The sequence below is a fragment of the Pinus tabuliformis genome, chromosome 4_1 (genome assembly GCF_031772625.1).
Source record: "Pinus tabuliformis cultivar Carrire ecotype Pingquan chromosome 4_1, CPIR1, whole genome shotgun sequence".
In the NCBI taxonomy this organism is placed as follows: domain Eukaryota; kingdom Viridiplantae; phylum Streptophyta; class Pinopsida; order Pinales; family Pinaceae; genus Pinus; species Pinus tabuliformis.
The window spans coordinates 40,651,384-40,668,971 of record NC_142303.1 but is presented as its reverse complement, the minus strand read 5'-3'; positions in this window follow the sequence as shown (position 1 = coordinate 40,668,971).

Below are 17,588 nucleotides of genomic sequence, written 5' to 3'. Positions count from 1 at the left end.
AATAAGATATGATTGCAAACATTCAAAGAGGCAAGGTAGGTATGTAGGCTAGCACATTAGGGTTTCTTGGGATGAGATGATTCAGACAAGTGAGAAGCTAGGAAGATCATGAAATATGTATTCTTCCAAAACTAAAGAAAGATGAACAAACAATGAAAACTTCCCCAAAATAGAGCATGTGAGATGATTTTTGTTTATCAACTTGAAAGAGATCATACGATAGACATGAAACAGAATATGGACCAACAATACATTCATACAATTGAAACGGAAGAAAAAAAATTGCTAGACAACCATACCACAGGTATCCCAAGGAAATAGATGCAACTCATCTATTAAAATTGGCCAAATTTATGATACAATAGTGTCTCTCATCAATCTAACAGCATCCAACTGAGCCTAACCTTTGAAAAGACTAAAAAATACAAGATATAGGCCTTAAAGAAAAAACTCCTGCCAACCTCAGGGGTCGAATCCATGCGAGGAGGAGTAATTCCACCAAAATCTGAACTGATAGCTAGAGTGTAGGGTGGTCAAAATGACTCATCCCTAATTAGAGTGAAACTGATTTATTACACCTCATGGATTCTATTTACCTAATGTATTTACCCTAGGTAATAGTAAAACTACCATAATTACATTTACAACATCAATTACATCAATAAAAATTTGATTTCGAAGGATGGAAATCAAATCTGGAGAAAAATAGTGAAAAATCAGGAAACTGGTCAAACGCGCCCTCTCTTTGTCAAACACACCCTCCATCTTGTAGGCTGCATTTGATTGCCTTCTCAATGTCCAAATTGAGCCTAGGATAGCTCATTGGAAATCTTGTCCTGTGTAGTTTCCAATTCTACCTTCAGTTTCGAAAATGGACTTTATTTGATCCTCCAAAAGGTGATTCTCCCAAGACTGGTTAAACATGTTGCGCCAAGATGAAAAAGGAGGCAGAACATTGAATTTTTAGGTGTTTTTTCACCTTTTTCACCTGCTGGTTGTGCAAACCAAGGCTTTTAAATTTATTTTCCTACATGTCTTCCCTGCTTTGAATCCAATGGTGGTCTTATTTTGTCCAAAAAGTTCCCCAAAAAAAGCGCAATGCCAAGGGCACCGCAACCTTGGCATTCTAGTTGTCAAAAAAATGTGTATGATTACTTGAAAAGAACAAAAACTTCAAAATTACCCCATAACTTCTCAAAATTTGTGAAATTATTGCTGATCTTGTGTTTTGTGCATGGAGTGAGGCTTCAACAAGGACGTCAATTCTTCCTTCCTCCTCTTTCTTTTTTAGGGCTTCAATCTTTGCATTAGCTCTTCTAAGCTTTGCCCTTGCAATCTTGTTCCTCATGGCATAATGTTTTGCCATATTTCTCTGAATGTCATTTTCTTGATTGGCCTTGTCTAGGAGCCTATCTAAATGCTGATTTACCTTGTCAATCCAATGCTCCCAGTTCTCATTAATCATGATGGCAAACTATTCATTCCATGTGAGTTGATTTGCAAGCTCAACCTCCTTTTGTCTTTCTATTTCTAGAGATATTTTCATCCCTCTAGTCCTAGGTCTGATTTCTGGTTCCTGTTCAGGTTCACCATACATGTCATTGGCTTCATCAAGTAATGCTTTAGCTTTCATTTGTTCTCTTTTTTCTTAATGAGTTGAAACTCCATAACATCATGTTTGGCTTGAAGCTACTGATTTTCTTGCTCATAATATGAAAATATATTTGGAACTCTCTATGTTGGTCTGGAGCTCCCTTGTGAGTGCATATTTTTACTTGATGACAATGCTAATGTATTTATTGTCATCATGCTCATATAGGTCAACAAGGTCAAAATCATGTTCTGTCTCATGGAGGTCCTCCTCCTCATGTTTGATCTCTGGCTGAACCTCCGCTTCTGTCATCTTTTATTTTCCTTTATGTACCTGTTTTGTTGGTGATGAAAGCAGGGCCCCTCCCACAATCTGTGGGGAAAACACCTGCCTATGACCTCTCTGATAAGTATGTGCCAATGTGCCCAAATATGCCTTTTTAGGTTTGATGACCTCAACCTGCTTAGTCTGCTCTGGCTCTCTGATCTCATCTCTGCTAGCTGACTCAATGTGCTCATGAAATGGTGATGGTGGAGATGATGGTGAAGGAGATTGATATGATGATGATGCATGATCTGTGGGCTAATATGTAGGAATGGATATGGAAGGATGAGATGATGAAGGCATATTTTGAACATTCTGAATAGATGGATCAGTGAATATGTCATTGGCTATGAAGGTACTCCATGCAATGTTCAGTTGTTTTAGGTGATGGAGGACAATGATTTTGATGAGGGAGTGGTGGAAAATAATTCTCATTTGATGCTCATATTCTCTATTTTGGACAATATATGTCGGCTTGTCAATGCTCTAGAAGAGATAATAAGGTATGTTGAGCATCTTAACCCTTGTGAAATGCATGAGTATCCAGATATGATAGGTATAAAATTTGGAAAACCTTCCTTCACAAGTAAAGTATCTCATGATGATTTTCATCATGGGAACATATCTATCCAGGAGGTAAGAGATAGGAGAAAGCCTCTTTCTATAATTTATGTATCTGGGTTTGATATATGGCTCATAGTAATTCTCCTCCAAATCTATTTGCTTAAACCATTTTTCCACAACATCTAGGATTCCAGTGGAAGTTGGTATGATGGCAGTAGATACATGAAAGTGACACCAACAAGGGTTACCTGGTTGTCATGGAGATTGGAGATGAATGGTCTACTCAAAATAAGATGATGTTGGGCCCTTTGTATTTTGTCACAGAATTCAAAACATCCTAGATGTTTAAAAGATGTCACAGTCATTGGAGATTCCATGAGTTCCTTGGTATCTCTAGGCTCAGATCTAAGTATTCTCCCTCCTTTGTTTGACTTCCTCCCATTCCTTTCCTCCTCACTGGAAGTTATGTTTTCTTCTTCTGACATGTTGTCTTGATTTTAAAAACTTAGGGAGATGAAATGATAGTGGAATATAGTTGTAGGGAGTTAGGAATGATGTAAGAAAATTCAGGGAGATGAGGGAAGGGGTTTATAATGTAAGGGAAGTGATAGGGAGTGAAATGTAAAGGGATTTGACATACGTAATTTTATTACAGGTTAGGGGTTTTGGGAGCCTAGGTAAATAGAACACCTAGGTCTTAGGGTTTTGGGAATAAAGGGATTTCAAAGTTAGTAAAATGATATGGGGATTGGTAAAGGGTTTAATAGGGATATAGGAAGGGAATAGAAGTACTAGGGTGTGAAATTGGAGGCGTGGGAATGAAACTAGGGTTTGCAGGTTTGAAAACTCCAAATTTCACTCAAGAGACTTCACACCATGAATTTATGACTTGTGAAATGTAAGGAGGGTATATTTAGTGTTACTTACTTTCTTGGAGGAAGAAAATAACCAAACTAAAGCTTCTGAGTAAATGGAACTTTTTTTAGAGGCTGGAAAGCAAATCTAGTCAAACTCGCAGCGCACAACTAAAATGTGCCCTCCACTAGTCAAATGTGCCCTCCTTGTCAAATGTGCAGCGTGACACTGAAACACATAGCATAATACACAAACAAACCCTCTAGTTTCCAAACGCACAACAAAAACTATGTATTACTGATTTCACCTATCAAACTCGAAAATTTCTCCTTTGTTGAGGTTGTTCAACCATGGAAAGAGCAAATGAGGGGCAAATGGATGTCTTGAGGATTTTAAAAACTTGATAGCATTTGATTTTGTTGATTTAAAACCCATTTGCTAATGTTTTAAAGTGATTTTGAAACATTGCACTAATACCCCTTTACCTTTTGTTTTTGCTTTGCAGATTGATCAATTGCTGGAGCTGACACTTTTTGTTTTGACATTATTGTCCTGTTGGCATGTGGAACTGAGTTAGAAGCTTGATAAAAGTTGCTTATTACATATAATGACATAAAATTACATAAATAGAATTAAAATAGAATTACATTTCTGCTTTTGGAATAAAATTACATTGTGAAAAAAAAAAACTCATACTTGAAGTGAAAATTATAACTTGGGCAACCATGGTTACATGTTTTCAGATCCTCTTTAAATGAAAAATGGATATTATTTCGTTCACTCTCATATTTTTTGATGGCCTTATGTAGTGAAATGGTGTTTTATTGGACCTTAGAATAGTGAAACCTAGAGACCTAATGAAAACCTTGAGTGAGGAGACTTCATGGTGACTTGACTAACATAAAGACATGATTAAATGAGATTTTATGATTGATGTTTGCTTAGTAAGACATGAAGGTGGGCCAAAAAGTATCGATTTTTGAGGGAGAGTGAGGTTTTCTGACTAGGGCTACCATCAGTGAGTAAATATTTGAATGAGGACCTACGTGGAATGACAAAAATTTCAGAATGGGACCATAGTATGATATGAAAAGAGCAGTTTTGATCACTAATGGCAGTTGTTACACTAAAATTTGTCACCATGACTATTTGCAGTCAGTATGGCTCCATCAATAGTCATACTGTCCTCCTTGGCAAGTCTTATACCTCTGCTCCTCATGTCAAACTCCAAAAAAGAGAGAAAGTCTTTAAAAGTCAATATAACTCTGGTTACGCAGTTTCTCCTACCCTTACCTGCGTGTACGCACCTCAAGTACATAATACCTGCGTACTTGTACGCTCTGTCTGTAAAGGGGTGGGTGCGTACTCCTGTAAAGGTCAAAAGGTGCAAGTTTTACTTCAAAAACGTTACTTGTGGTCGATTCTAGAGCATTCTAGAAGATGGTTTGACGTGGATTGAGCGCCTCCAGATGGTTCATGCATCCCAATGAAAGAGGAACTTATCCCATCAAGAGGGGAGCTATCCCATTGAAAGAGGGGCTTATCCCATTGATGGTGGACCTGATTAACTTCCTCCAAAGCACTATAAATACAGGCATTGGGCCAGAGGGAGGGGAGGTTGAAAGCTGAACATTCCTAAGGGTAGATGCTGCTGAAATTAGGACTCCCTTATAGAGCTTGAGAGGAGAGATTCCAATCCTTTCTTAGCTTCATTTGGAAGTGGGTGAGCTGATCAAAGTAAAGGAGAACTCTTGCTGGACCCTGGGAGGGACCTACACAACACCAAGGCACTGGTTGTAATGGTTTCTTTTGTTTCCAATTAATACAATTAAGTTCATTTTTCTCAACAAGTTGTTATATATAATTTGTTTCATAAACTCCTTGGTCTTTATGATGAATATGTTTTATTATATGAGTTATTCAGGTGCTATGTAATCGTTTGCTTGTTAGTGAATGCAGGCTTCAAGGAGAAGGAGCTCATCTGGATCGAAGAGGCTTGGCTGCTGCAAACAAGCGTTGGACTAGAGGTAAGCCTTAAACACCTGGTTGCTTTTATTTTAAATGCATATTTAGGGAAAGATAGTGCTTGATTGTTTTGTTTGTCACTAGAAAGCCTTAGCTTCTAGGGAGGTCGATTTTTTCTGCAAAATTGACTCTTTCCGCATGACAAAATGGCGACTCCGCTGGGGAATCCATGGATTTGATTGATACTTTGATTTGACAAAATCTGATTTCTTTCTAGTTTTTGACTGATTGACTGTGAATTTGGGTGGAATAGCTTAGGGTTGAGTTAGTTTTTATTTTTTTTTATTTTGAGAGCAGTACGCACCCTCTGCGCTAAGCACAGTGCGTACCTGTACGCACTTCTGCTTTGTACACAGAGCGTGGCCGCACCTGTGCAAACAGGCTGCCTGCGTACCCTGTCAAAAGTTTAGAAAATTTCCATTTTTTCCTTTTTACCTATTAGATTTTGTTTATAGCTTGTTTATTGCTGCCCAGATCCACTGGTTACCTGTCTAATGTTTTCATCTAAGCTTGTTTCATTAGCATCGAGGGTTTTAGTGAAGTTCATAGAAATTCTAGCCCTAGGTTTGATTTTTGCATTGGTCTTGTAGTGACTTTGGCTTTAGAAGTTGTAAAAACCTTGGATATCCCTGGTCTTTTCAGTCTTCTTAGGAGTCAGACCTTACGTAAAATCCACCTTTGTGAGAAGCCTACCTTTGTGTTGTCTCTTTGCAGAATTTCGAGAAGGCTTGTTGGTTAAGCTGTGAATTTCATTCTTAAGAAAAAGAACAAGAACTTTTTGTTTTTTGTTTTTGACTAGTTTAAGATTCTGCATGAATTAGTCCTTGGTTGAATTGTAACTGAGTAAAACATCCTGGAATTATATTTTGTAGGCTTTTACCTCATTAGATTTGCTTTTAGGTAAATTTCTCTTAGATTTTCATAGATCTTAAACTTGATTTGATTTTCATAGGTCTTAAAATTGATTTGATTTTCATAGATCTTAAAATTGCTTTTTGTTAAGTAGTTTTACATGCTTTGTTAAAATAGGGAAAAATACAAAATCTCTTTTGAAGAAAGTTTGTTTAGTAGCATTTGAAGTCTTTGAAAAGAGAAAGGAAATTTTCGTGAAATAATTAGTGGTCATGTGTTGTGTGCTTTGGAAAAGATAAAGAGATTGTTTCTTTGATTTTCATTGCCAAGAAAGTTGTCTTTATAAATTTTGCATTCTCCAACTCTCTTAGCTAGGGAATTCATTGAAAAGGGAAAGATTGTTTTGTTTCATCCTAGGTGCATCTTTTTAGTGGATTTTGAGTCGAGTCTACACATCATCAGTTTCATCTCCGCTACCTTTTGTCCTAAAGAAAAGCCATAAAAATTAACGCTTAAAGTAAAATTAACTTAGTAACTTTTTATTTACTAGGGCTCTGAAACACCAACATAGATCAGGCTAGTGTCTTGGAGTAGGAGAGTAATTAACTCTCCAAGACAGTAAAACCAAACAAGTAGCTTATCTTGTGGTAGGATAAATCCAACTGTTTCATTTATACTCTGGGAAAGCTCCTCTTAAAGGAGAAGCACGAGATCGTGTCCGAACCAGTGAGGGAATCAATCCTCCTTCATTGGGAATGACGCCAGATATGCACGTACTACAAACGGTAAACCTCGGATTAACCATTGTCGAGGAGCCTGGGGTCACTTGTCGGTAAACCTTGGATTATTGTCAAGGAGCCGGCAAGGGGATTGAGCTTGTTACTCTGCCCTTGCGTGCTATCGGATCGTAGACTGTTCCCCCAGGTATATTTGTTGCTGTTGGTGACCTTAGTGACTATTATCTTTAGGATTCTTCCTAAGGTGACGGTGGAGGGAAGATCCCACTGTACCTAGAGCAGACGTCGGCTAGACTCACTTGGATTTTCTGGGGGGTTCACTTCACTCGAGACGGTTAAAGTGGAGGAACTTGGTCCATTCTATTCATTAAGCAGGTTGCCAGGGTAACTGTTCCACCCGCCACTTCTGTACTGAATTCGGCAATGTTGGATTTCATCACCAACTAGTGTTTTCGGTCCGGAAGGTTACTGTTTGTGTGTGGTTTGACGCCCTAGATTCTTTAGGCGTGTGATTCGAATTTGTTTGGTTCTTTAGAGACTTTAGGCGGTTTGCTTTGAGATTTTACTTTGTTTGCGTGTGCAGTAGTTAAAAGTTTTTAGCTGTGGCTGAATTACCAAGACAGTCCCGTAGACTTCGGGGCCAGTCTCCTGAGGTTGTAACCGTGGCTGATTTGTTGAGGAAGTCCCGTAGACTTCGGGGCCAACCTCCTGAAGAAGTCCCGGGCCATTACGAAGGTTTGAAAGTCCTCGTAACTCCTAGTGGCAGTAAAGTAGGGTCACCTGAAGAAGGAGAGTCTTCGTTGGTTGTTCATCCTGATTACCAAACTCTAGAAACAGGTTATAATCCTGAAGCTGTTTCGGTTTCCGAACTTGCTGGTAGTTTTTCATCTACTAGTGATATAGGCGAAGAACCTGAGATATCTGAACATGTTACTCCAACATCGGGGTTAGTCTCTCCAGCTTCTAGTGCTCCTGATTCACCTAGGGTAGAAAGAGTCATCACCGAAAATCTTCCTTCTGGTTTGATAGCTATTGAAGAGCTTGCTCCGGAAGAAGAAATAGGCATCCCTATCCCTGAAAATCAACTTACTATTGATCTAAGGGAGCGTGAATCCATTTTTTACAGTCCACCTAGAAGTACTACTTGGTATCTTTCTTTAACTAATTATTTGGATAACTCAGTGTCAAATTTTTCACCACCTCGTGTTTCTTATCCACCTAGGGGTATTTATACTCCTGTAAATATGTCAGGTCAGTCGTCCATGTTTACTCAATCGCCTGAATCTTTTTGTACGGCGGTCCTTCTGTTCCCGCTGGGTATCAGTCACTTGCTGGTACTTTTTCGGGAGCATCTCCTCAACCCATTGAACAAAGGATGTTCACTGGAAGCAATGGTGCAAAGCCGTTGAGCGTAGAAGACATTCTTATGATGTCAGGTTCTATTCCCGCTTCTCAACCTCAAGGTGGCCAGTTACCGCCTGGGGGGCAACCTCAAGGTACACAATTTGCATCTGGGGGGAAACCTCAAGGACAGTATGTGCCTACGGTACATTACTGTACCCCAAGGTCAACCCCAGACTCAATATGTACCCCAAGGTCAACCCCAGTATCAATTTATACCTCAAGGTCAACCCCAGTATCAGTACATGCCTCAAGGGTATCTACCCCAAGGTCAATACTCGAGTCAAGGTTTCCAACCACCCCAAGGTCAATCTTATGTTCAAGGTACGGGAAATGTACCTTTCACTTATCAATCCTACCCTCAACCCGGTTATGGATCTCAATATCCTCAACCTGTTATGGGTCAATACCCCAGAATGAACATAGTGTGGGATCCATCGCAAGTTCAACAGGTGTTGCAGCCAAATGTACAGTTGTCATCTCAAACTGGACAACCCTTAGTTTCTGGTTCACCCCAGCAACCAGTCCAGTCTAATATTCAAACTTCTGTACCTTCGGTAGTTTCTCAGTCTGGGCCTATTTCGCCTCGTACTCCATCGCAAATGACTGCTGCAACTGCCGCAACATCTGTTCCATCTACCCCACTTACCTCTGGAGTATCGACAGCTCCGGTTTCTACTGTCCCTGTATCTACTCCTCAGACATCTTTACCATCGTCTGGATCCACGATTCAAACTACGGTTCAGATGCCTGTAGGACAACCTGGTTTAAGTACGGTTGTCACAAGTCAACCACAATTCACTTATCAACCGTACCAGGGACAGTACCAATTCGGTCCTGCTGTCCAGCAACCAGTTTACCAATATCAACCGTATCCTGGGTACACTTATCAACAACCACAACAACCCCAGTACGGTCCGGTTAATCTTTGTTTTCTAGGAGGATACAATATCCCGAACGTGATTCCTATTCCTAGTTATCCTGGATATCCTCCTCCTGGGGCTGGTATAGTGAACCAGAGTTTTAGGGATCCTAATCGGCAGCTACCGTTTATCGCAACTTTGGATTTACTAGACTTGTCGCGCCTAACGAACGATCCAATCAATTATCTTCCGTTTTGGCCGCCAATGCCGAATAAGTTGCCCAGTGACATTCCCAAGTTCGAGGGTAAGTCTGGAGAGGACCCGTCGAATCATGTGATGACTTACCACCTCTGGTGTGCCTCTAATTCCATCTCGGATGATTCGATCCGCTTACGTCTCTTCCAGCGCACTCTCATTGGTCTCGCGGCCAAGTGGTACATTGAGTTACCACGGGCCTCTTTTTATAATTTTAGCCAGTTAGCTACCTCGTTTTTAACTCATTTTCAGTTGTCGGTCAGATATGATAATGGCACGGAGTTACTAACTTCATTAAAGCAATCGACGTCCACTTATATTTCCAATCATATTCATGAATGGAGACGTCGAAGGCGGTTAGTGAAAGTTTTTATCCCGGACTAGATCTTAGCTGAATGGTTTGTTAAATCATTGTTACCGAAGATTACTGAAGACGTAGCTAAGGCCGGAGTAGTTACTGAGGAGCAAGTGATTGCTCAAGCGCAGTACCTTGACTTAGTTTATACTCAGTCAGGTACGTTACACGAAAAGATCCCAGATCTTCCAAAGTCAAATCAAATCGTTGCTGCTCCTTCGGGATCTCATGCTGCTGATGGCATGATTGGTACGGTGAACACTAAAAGCAAGAAGAAGTCTTCCAAGAATTCTTCTCCTATTATAACCTTACCAGACTCCCCGACAGGAGATTCTTCTGCTGAACTCTCCGCCGATATTCACGCTGTAGAGTCATCTACGGCTAAATCAAAATCCGGTGGGAAGAAGAAAGGGAAGAAGAAGAATAAAGCAGACAAAACTCCAAAGGAGAAAAATGAAAAGGCAGAATCCAATGATGAAAAGCGCAAGCCTCGTTATCTGTGTCTTATTTGTGAAGAAGAACATTTTACAAGAGACTGCCCTCATCGAGCAGAGGTTGCGAAGATCGTCAAAGGTTCCCAAATTCCTGCTGTCTTGAAGGATCCATTTCCAAAAGATAGCAAAATGATAGGTTCTTCCTCGAGTGCCAATGAAGAACCCATTTTGATGATGTCCCATGTAAGGATTGCGACTCGATCACAAGATTATGGTAGTAAAAGTCCTGTTGATGGCAAAGAAGCAGAATCTTCTCATTCTAATCCATCAACCTCAGCTCCCGGTTCCGATCCACTACAGATCGAGAAGCCTAACCCAGACTTAGTAATCAAACCGCCCGCCAAGGGTGTACTTCGAAGGTCTGCTTTCAATCCACATGCGAGAGCGGCCCAGAATTACAACATTGTTGAGGACTTAGCTGTTTCACCCTCAGCAATGTCGGCTTTGGAAGTGCTGCAATCGTGCCCAACACAACGCAAATTACTCTTGTCGGCTATAGGAGCTGTTGATGTTCAGGACCCAAACCTAATAATCTTTGATCTAGAAAATAGTACACTGCATTTGCCTCATCAAATGGATTTCCAGATCCCAGTGATAGTAAAAAACATGCCTATTCATCGGACTGTAATTGATGAGGGAGCTTCAACGTGTATTATGCCGATACAGTGTTGGAGATCGCTTGGTTCTCCTTCACTTAATCAATCCCCGACAATTCTTAAGGCCTTTGATGGCCGTGGGTTTCATCCTTTTGGCATTCTACAGGATTTGCCTATAGGGGTTGAAGGAAAAACCGTTAGTCTAGATGTGGAGGTGGTTGATGCCCCTCTAGACTACAACCTTCTCTTGGGTCGAAGTTGGACTTACGCTATGACAGCGGTCGTTTCGTCGGTCTTCCGAGTAATAAAGTTTCCACATAATGGAAAGATCGTCACAATAGACCAGCTGGCTTACTTTTCATCCGACCCAACCTCTTCAGAGAGTATTCAGCATGTCGGTAAAACGACTATCCCATATAAGGATGTTGGTGTAGGATTAGTTAAAGATGCCGGTTTACTGGGAACTTTTCCTTTTCCTCCACTCAACGCATCATCTTCATTTGCAACCATTCATATGATTACATCAGAAACTATTTATTATGACGATCCTTGGATCGTTCCTTCTGAATCTGAAATAGACTCATTTGGTAATTCTATGCCTCTGAGTCCATATGAAATTGCCTATGAAGCCGTGCAGTCTTTTACCGACCCGTGTTCAACCAAAATCGACCTAATGAATGTGGTCCATGAGGAATCACTTTTCACATCAACCTCGGAGTTAATAGCGTTTCCCGAAGTTGTGTCATCTGACGAGCAACTTCGTGAAGTCCTGTGTATAGATGATTTACCATGGGAGGATCTCCATCATAGATCTTCGTTTTTACCCGAGGATGATCGTTTTGAAAATGATTTCTCATCAATTTTTACAGCTGAATATGTCAAGGAAGCTCAGAATCCCATGAAACATCCTGATTCAGAGCTGAATTTAGGGAACATCTCTCGAACTATTCCCATTGACATTTCAGTTAAGCCTGGAATTATTGAAAACATTCATATAGGTGCCTCGTGTACAGATGACGAACTTCAGACATACAAGGCCCTATTTCAAGAATTCCGCGACGTGTTTTCCTGGTCTTATGAGGAAATGCCAGGAATTGATCCCGCGATTGTTGTTCATGAGATCAAGACTTACCCAGATGCTAAACCCGTCCGGCAACGTTTGCGTGAGATTCACCCACGAAAAGCTGCTGCAATTAAAGCAGAAGTTGAAAAGCTGTTGAAAGCAGGTTTCATTTATCCGATCCCGTTAACGGATTGGGTATCGAATATTGTTCCGGTTAACAAAAAACAGGGAACAATAAGAATATGCATCGATTATAGGGACATTAATCGAGCTTGTCCAAAGGACAACTACCCAACACCCTATATCGATCAAATCATTGATGATTGTGCTGGGAGCGAAATATTTTCCTTTATGGACGGTTTTTCCGGATACAATCAAATCAATATTCTACCTGCCGATCAACCGAAAATGGCTTTCATTTGTCCATGGGGGACATTTTCTTATTGCAAATTACCTTTTGGGCTTAAGAACGCCGGAGCAACTTTTCAAAGGGCGATGTCCTATGCGTTTCATGACATCAAACACATTGTGCAACCGTATCTCGATGACTTGCCTGCTCATTCGTTACATCGAGCTGATCACCTTGTCCATTTACGAGCAATCTTCATGAGGTGTAGGCATTATCGTATTCGGTTGAACCCACACAAATGTGTCTTCTGTATAGAAGTGGGACGATTGCTAGGATTTGTAGTTTCGAAAGCCGGCATTCGCGTTGATCCCTCGAAGGTAGAAGCTATCATCAAATTGCCTCCTCCTTCGAGTCTTCGCCAACTCCAAAGTTTGCAGGGGAAAGCAAACTTTTTACGACGATTCATTCCTAACTACGCCGAGGTTACAAAGGGTTTTACACGGTTGTTGAAACAGAACGCTCAATTCTCTTGGGATGAGATAGCTCAGAAATCTTTTGATGCACTCAAACACGCGTTGACCCATGCACCGTTGTTGCATCCTCCCAACTACAACCAGGATTACTTTTTGTACCTCGCCGCTGCTCATTCCACCATTGAGATGGTCTTAGTTCAGGAAGATGAATTTGGAACGGAACATGTGATATATTACCTTAGTCGGACGCTAAATCCAACTGAGCTAAAATATTCACATGTGGAGAAATTGGCATTGGTAGCCGTTCAAGCTGTCCAACGTTTTCGTCACTACATTTTACTCCGTAAAACTACAGTCATTTCGGATTGCAACCCTATGATCTACATTTTGACTAAACAATTGCTAGGGGGAAAGTACTCTAAATGGATTGTTATCCTGCAGGAGTTCGACTTGGAGTTTGAGAAATCTAAGTCTAAGAAATCTTTAGTTTTTGCAGAGTTAATGTGTGACTTCCCGCGTGCTGATACGGAAACTGTGGCAGAGGAGCCCATTGCCGACGAATCTTTATTTCTAATCAGCACTTTAGATCCGTGGTATGGGGATATCATAGTCTATCTCCATACCCAATCCTTTCGGCCCGAAGCTTCAAAGTCGGAACGTCGAAAAATTCGATTCCAGTCCCAACAATACAAAATTATTGGAGATACTCTTTATCGCCGTGGGGCAGACTCTATTTTTCGACGTTGCTTAACTCACGAAGAGGCTGAAAGGGTTCTTAATGACTGTCACTCTGGAGCGTGTGGCGGTCATATGTCTGGGTATGCCATAGCCCAAAAGATATTGCGCGTCGGCTACTTCTGGCCGTCCTTGTTTAAAGATTGTATTACTGCGGTTCGAAAATGCCACAACTGTCAAGTGTTTGATCGAAAGATGCGCGCTCCACCTGCTCCTCTCCACCCTATAATTTCCGTTGGTCCTTTTGCCAAATTGGGTATCGATTTAATTACATGTAACCCTCACTCGGCCGGGGGGCATGCGTATATCATCCTTGCGGTTGATTATTTTACTAAGTGGGCCGAGGCGATGCCTACATTCGAGGCAGACGGCAAGACAGCTGCAATTTTCGTATTCAATCATATAATTGCTAGGTTTGGTGTCCCACAAGTGATAATTACTGACCATGGGTGCCATTTTCGAAACGTTATGATGACAGAACTTACAGGCCAGCTTGGTTTGGGTCACGATAGTTCAACTCCTTATTATCCACAAGAAAATGGTCTGGTTGAGTCCATCAACAAAGTTTTAGTTATCATGATCCGACGAATCATTGGTATTCATCGGTCGAATTGGCACAACATGTTATTTTCAGCGCTTTGGGCGTACCGAACCTCAGTGAAAACATCAACAGGGTTCACTCCTTTCCAACTAGTTTATGGTTTGGAAGCTGTGCTACCCATTGAATGCGAAATCCGTCACTGCAAATGGCCATCGAGTTATTTCCAGCTACTTTCGAAGAGGAGAAGCATTTATTATACTTAGCTCAATTAGATGAGAATCGACGTGATGCTGCATTGGCGATCGAGACTCACGCAAAATGTATGAAAGCTCAGTATGATCGAAATGTGACCCCTCGAAATTTTTCGGAAGGAGACCTAGTATTATTATATGATCAAGCTAATGATAAATTAGGTGCTGGAAAATTCGTTCCTATGTGGCATGGGCCCTATATTGTCAAGCGAAAGCTAGCAAAAGGGGCCTATGAGCTGGTAGACTTTGACGGGGACTCTTTGGGTAAACCTAGAAATGGACTTTACCTAAAGAGGTATTATGCTTAAAAGATGGGTATGGAGATTTTACTTAGGTTAGTTTTTCTTTCTAGCTGGTTGTTTGTTAGTTTAGACAGTGTGCTTAGCCTAGAAAGTGTGTTTTCGTCGTTATTCTGGCTTATCTTGGTTTTACTCTTAATGATGCAGATGTCGATGCCTCTCCAAATATACATTGGTTTTGCTGATGGTGCTTGTCGTAGTACACGGAATATCTTTTCCACAGCTTGGGTTATCTATTCTCCCTCTGACGAGTTAGTTTCTATGCATGGGGTGAGCCTCGGTGAAACAACAAACAACATTACCGAATACAGTGCAGTGATTGAGTTATTGTCTGAATCTATTTCATTTGGGATTCGGAGTTTGATAGTGAGGTTAGATTCTGAACTCGTTGTATTACAACTTAATAGAGTATATGCCATTAGAAATCCAGTGTTATTAAGGTTATTTTTGAGAGTGCGTCTCTTGGAACGTGAGTTTGATTACATTGAATATCAACATATTCCAAGGTCTTTAAATACATTAGCAGATGCAATTGCTTCTCGAATGTTAAATAGACATTTGCAATAATCATACATGTAAATTTAAAACCATTCCATAATATGATTTACAAGATAAGCTGGTAATAATGATATATATAGATAGGAGTGTGTCAAAAAATACATCGTCTTCGATCATAGGTTGAAAAACACCTTATGATCGGCAAAAATGATAAGTACAAAAAAACCAAAATGTCACATGTGTCTACAAAAACGACCATCCAATCACTGGTGATGATCTCTATATGACACCACTGCACGGGCTACCCTACACAAGAACCTCCTAAAAGGTCCTGGGACCCCGACTACATAGCGCTGAAGCCTGATAGGAATATCATCTATGGTAGTCTCCAGTATATCTGCTGTAAGATGCTCTAGGTCAATTTCCAACTCAGCTAAAGTCTCTGTGGCCTCGTCCTGTGGGGCCGGTGCCGCTGCAACTGGTAGTCACCTCTCGAAAGGCCAGAGATTGGCTGGACGTCGTGGGCCTACATCTGCATTTTGAAAATTATTACTATCAGTTTTGAGATGATATAAAAAAAAAAAAAAAAAAAAATAGATAGTTTAAAAAACTTGTGGAAAATGAAGTTACATGTATCATCCCATTGTTCTCCTGGTGGAAGAACCATGTCCGGATCTCCACGAAAATCAACTCTGACATAAGGAAAATCCTGTATAGAAAAGACCTGGTCTTCTAACCAGTGAAAGTACTCCGGAGTAAATCGAACAACCTCTGTTCCCTCATCAGGATGACGGGCCATAACCGCAACCCATCGCATCAATTTGGGCTCTCGAGGTAGCCCAGCCCCAACAGTGAGCTGCTGTGGGATCAACATCGGAACCCTCTCTAAGCCAAAACTCACAACTAAAGGCCCATAACCAAAAGTCTTCAGCTGTCCGTTTTTGGCTCTAGTCATTTGGCCTTTTACATTGGCCAACACAGCATCACACCAGTTGAAAATGGTACCTCGATAGCAATCAATTGCCATCCGCATCTGGGATCCAGTGGCAATGTGTAAAGCGGCAGCCCCGCAAAGTCTGGTAACTGCAAAGGCAATCACCATAAGTTCAGGATGGGATATAGTTTTGATCTCTATCCCCTTCTCCTGAGTCTGAGTGTTACACCACTCTAGTCGGAGACTAGCGATGGACTGGCCACCCGGCCTAGTCCTGAACAGAGTCAAGTGTTCGCCTCTCTTGGGCAAACCAGTGAGAAAGTAAATATATGTGGGCTCCATCTCGAGCTGGTGCCCTCCAATATAAAAACACTGGTCCTGAACGTTCCACCTTTCTACCAGCCACTCTAGAAATCTCACTTGGGCCCTCATGCCAGGTATGGCCCAGTATTTATAAAGGCCGCATGCCTTCAAAGCATCAATTGATGATTGATGATTAATGGCGGCCAAATCAACATCTTCGTTCTCTCTCTCGCGCCAATCAATCATGGTGAACAATCTACACACCAAAAAACATCCATTAGATTCCATAAAATCAAAACATTTTGGTCCATTTTGGAGAAATTGGGGTTTGAAAACTTGTTTTGCGGGGTACGCACCCCGCCTTTAGGAACAGAGAGTGGGTACGCGGGTTCCCTTAAGGCAAGGTGCGTACGCTTGACATTTTCCCAACAGAGAAAATGTCGGGGTATGCGGATCCCTAGTGTGGCACTTGCGTACCCCGAGAGGCGGTTCTTGAAACCCCAAAACCTCCAAAAAATGAAATATAGGGCCTAAAAAATAATTCTAAACGGATGAAAATGAAGAGGAGGATGTTGTAGAATACCTGAAAGAGACGGCGTTCGATTTCGACGGTCAGATTCTCCGCAATTTCCACGGGAAGTTTCTTGCCAAAAGCCCTTTTTCTCTCCTCAACAGTAAAATGGTAAAAATGAATTGGTAAAAGCCCTTTTTATAGGGTTTTTGGGTAAATAAATGGTAAATTTGTTTATTTTTCACCATAAAAAGGTATTTTTCAAAGTATTTTTATCTATCTTCAACAGGTATGAGTAATGTGTTGGTTTTTGTGCAGGATAAAGGATTTTCAGGGAAAATTGTCATTTTTTACAAACAAAAACATCAGAGTCATCTTTAAGCCCTTTTCTGACTCCTAAAACATGAAAAGATTGCCGAGCGTTTCTTTTACACTCGTTAAAACGTAATTAAAAGACAGTCCTCTTACAGCCCTTTTCTGACCGTAAAAACATGAAAATATTGCCGGATTTTTGTCGTTTCAAATTCGATATTGGAAATAAAATGACGTGTCTTTGATCGCTTTTTACTTTTCAGATCAGAGACACTAATCATGAAAGTACTCCTTGGTCGTAAAGATCAAGCGGTTCTCTAAAGTATTATTTTATGCTTTTCCGGGCTTGGGAGACACAAATTTACGAAAAAGGTCAACCCTGGAGTCTTCTTAAGTTTTTCAGACTC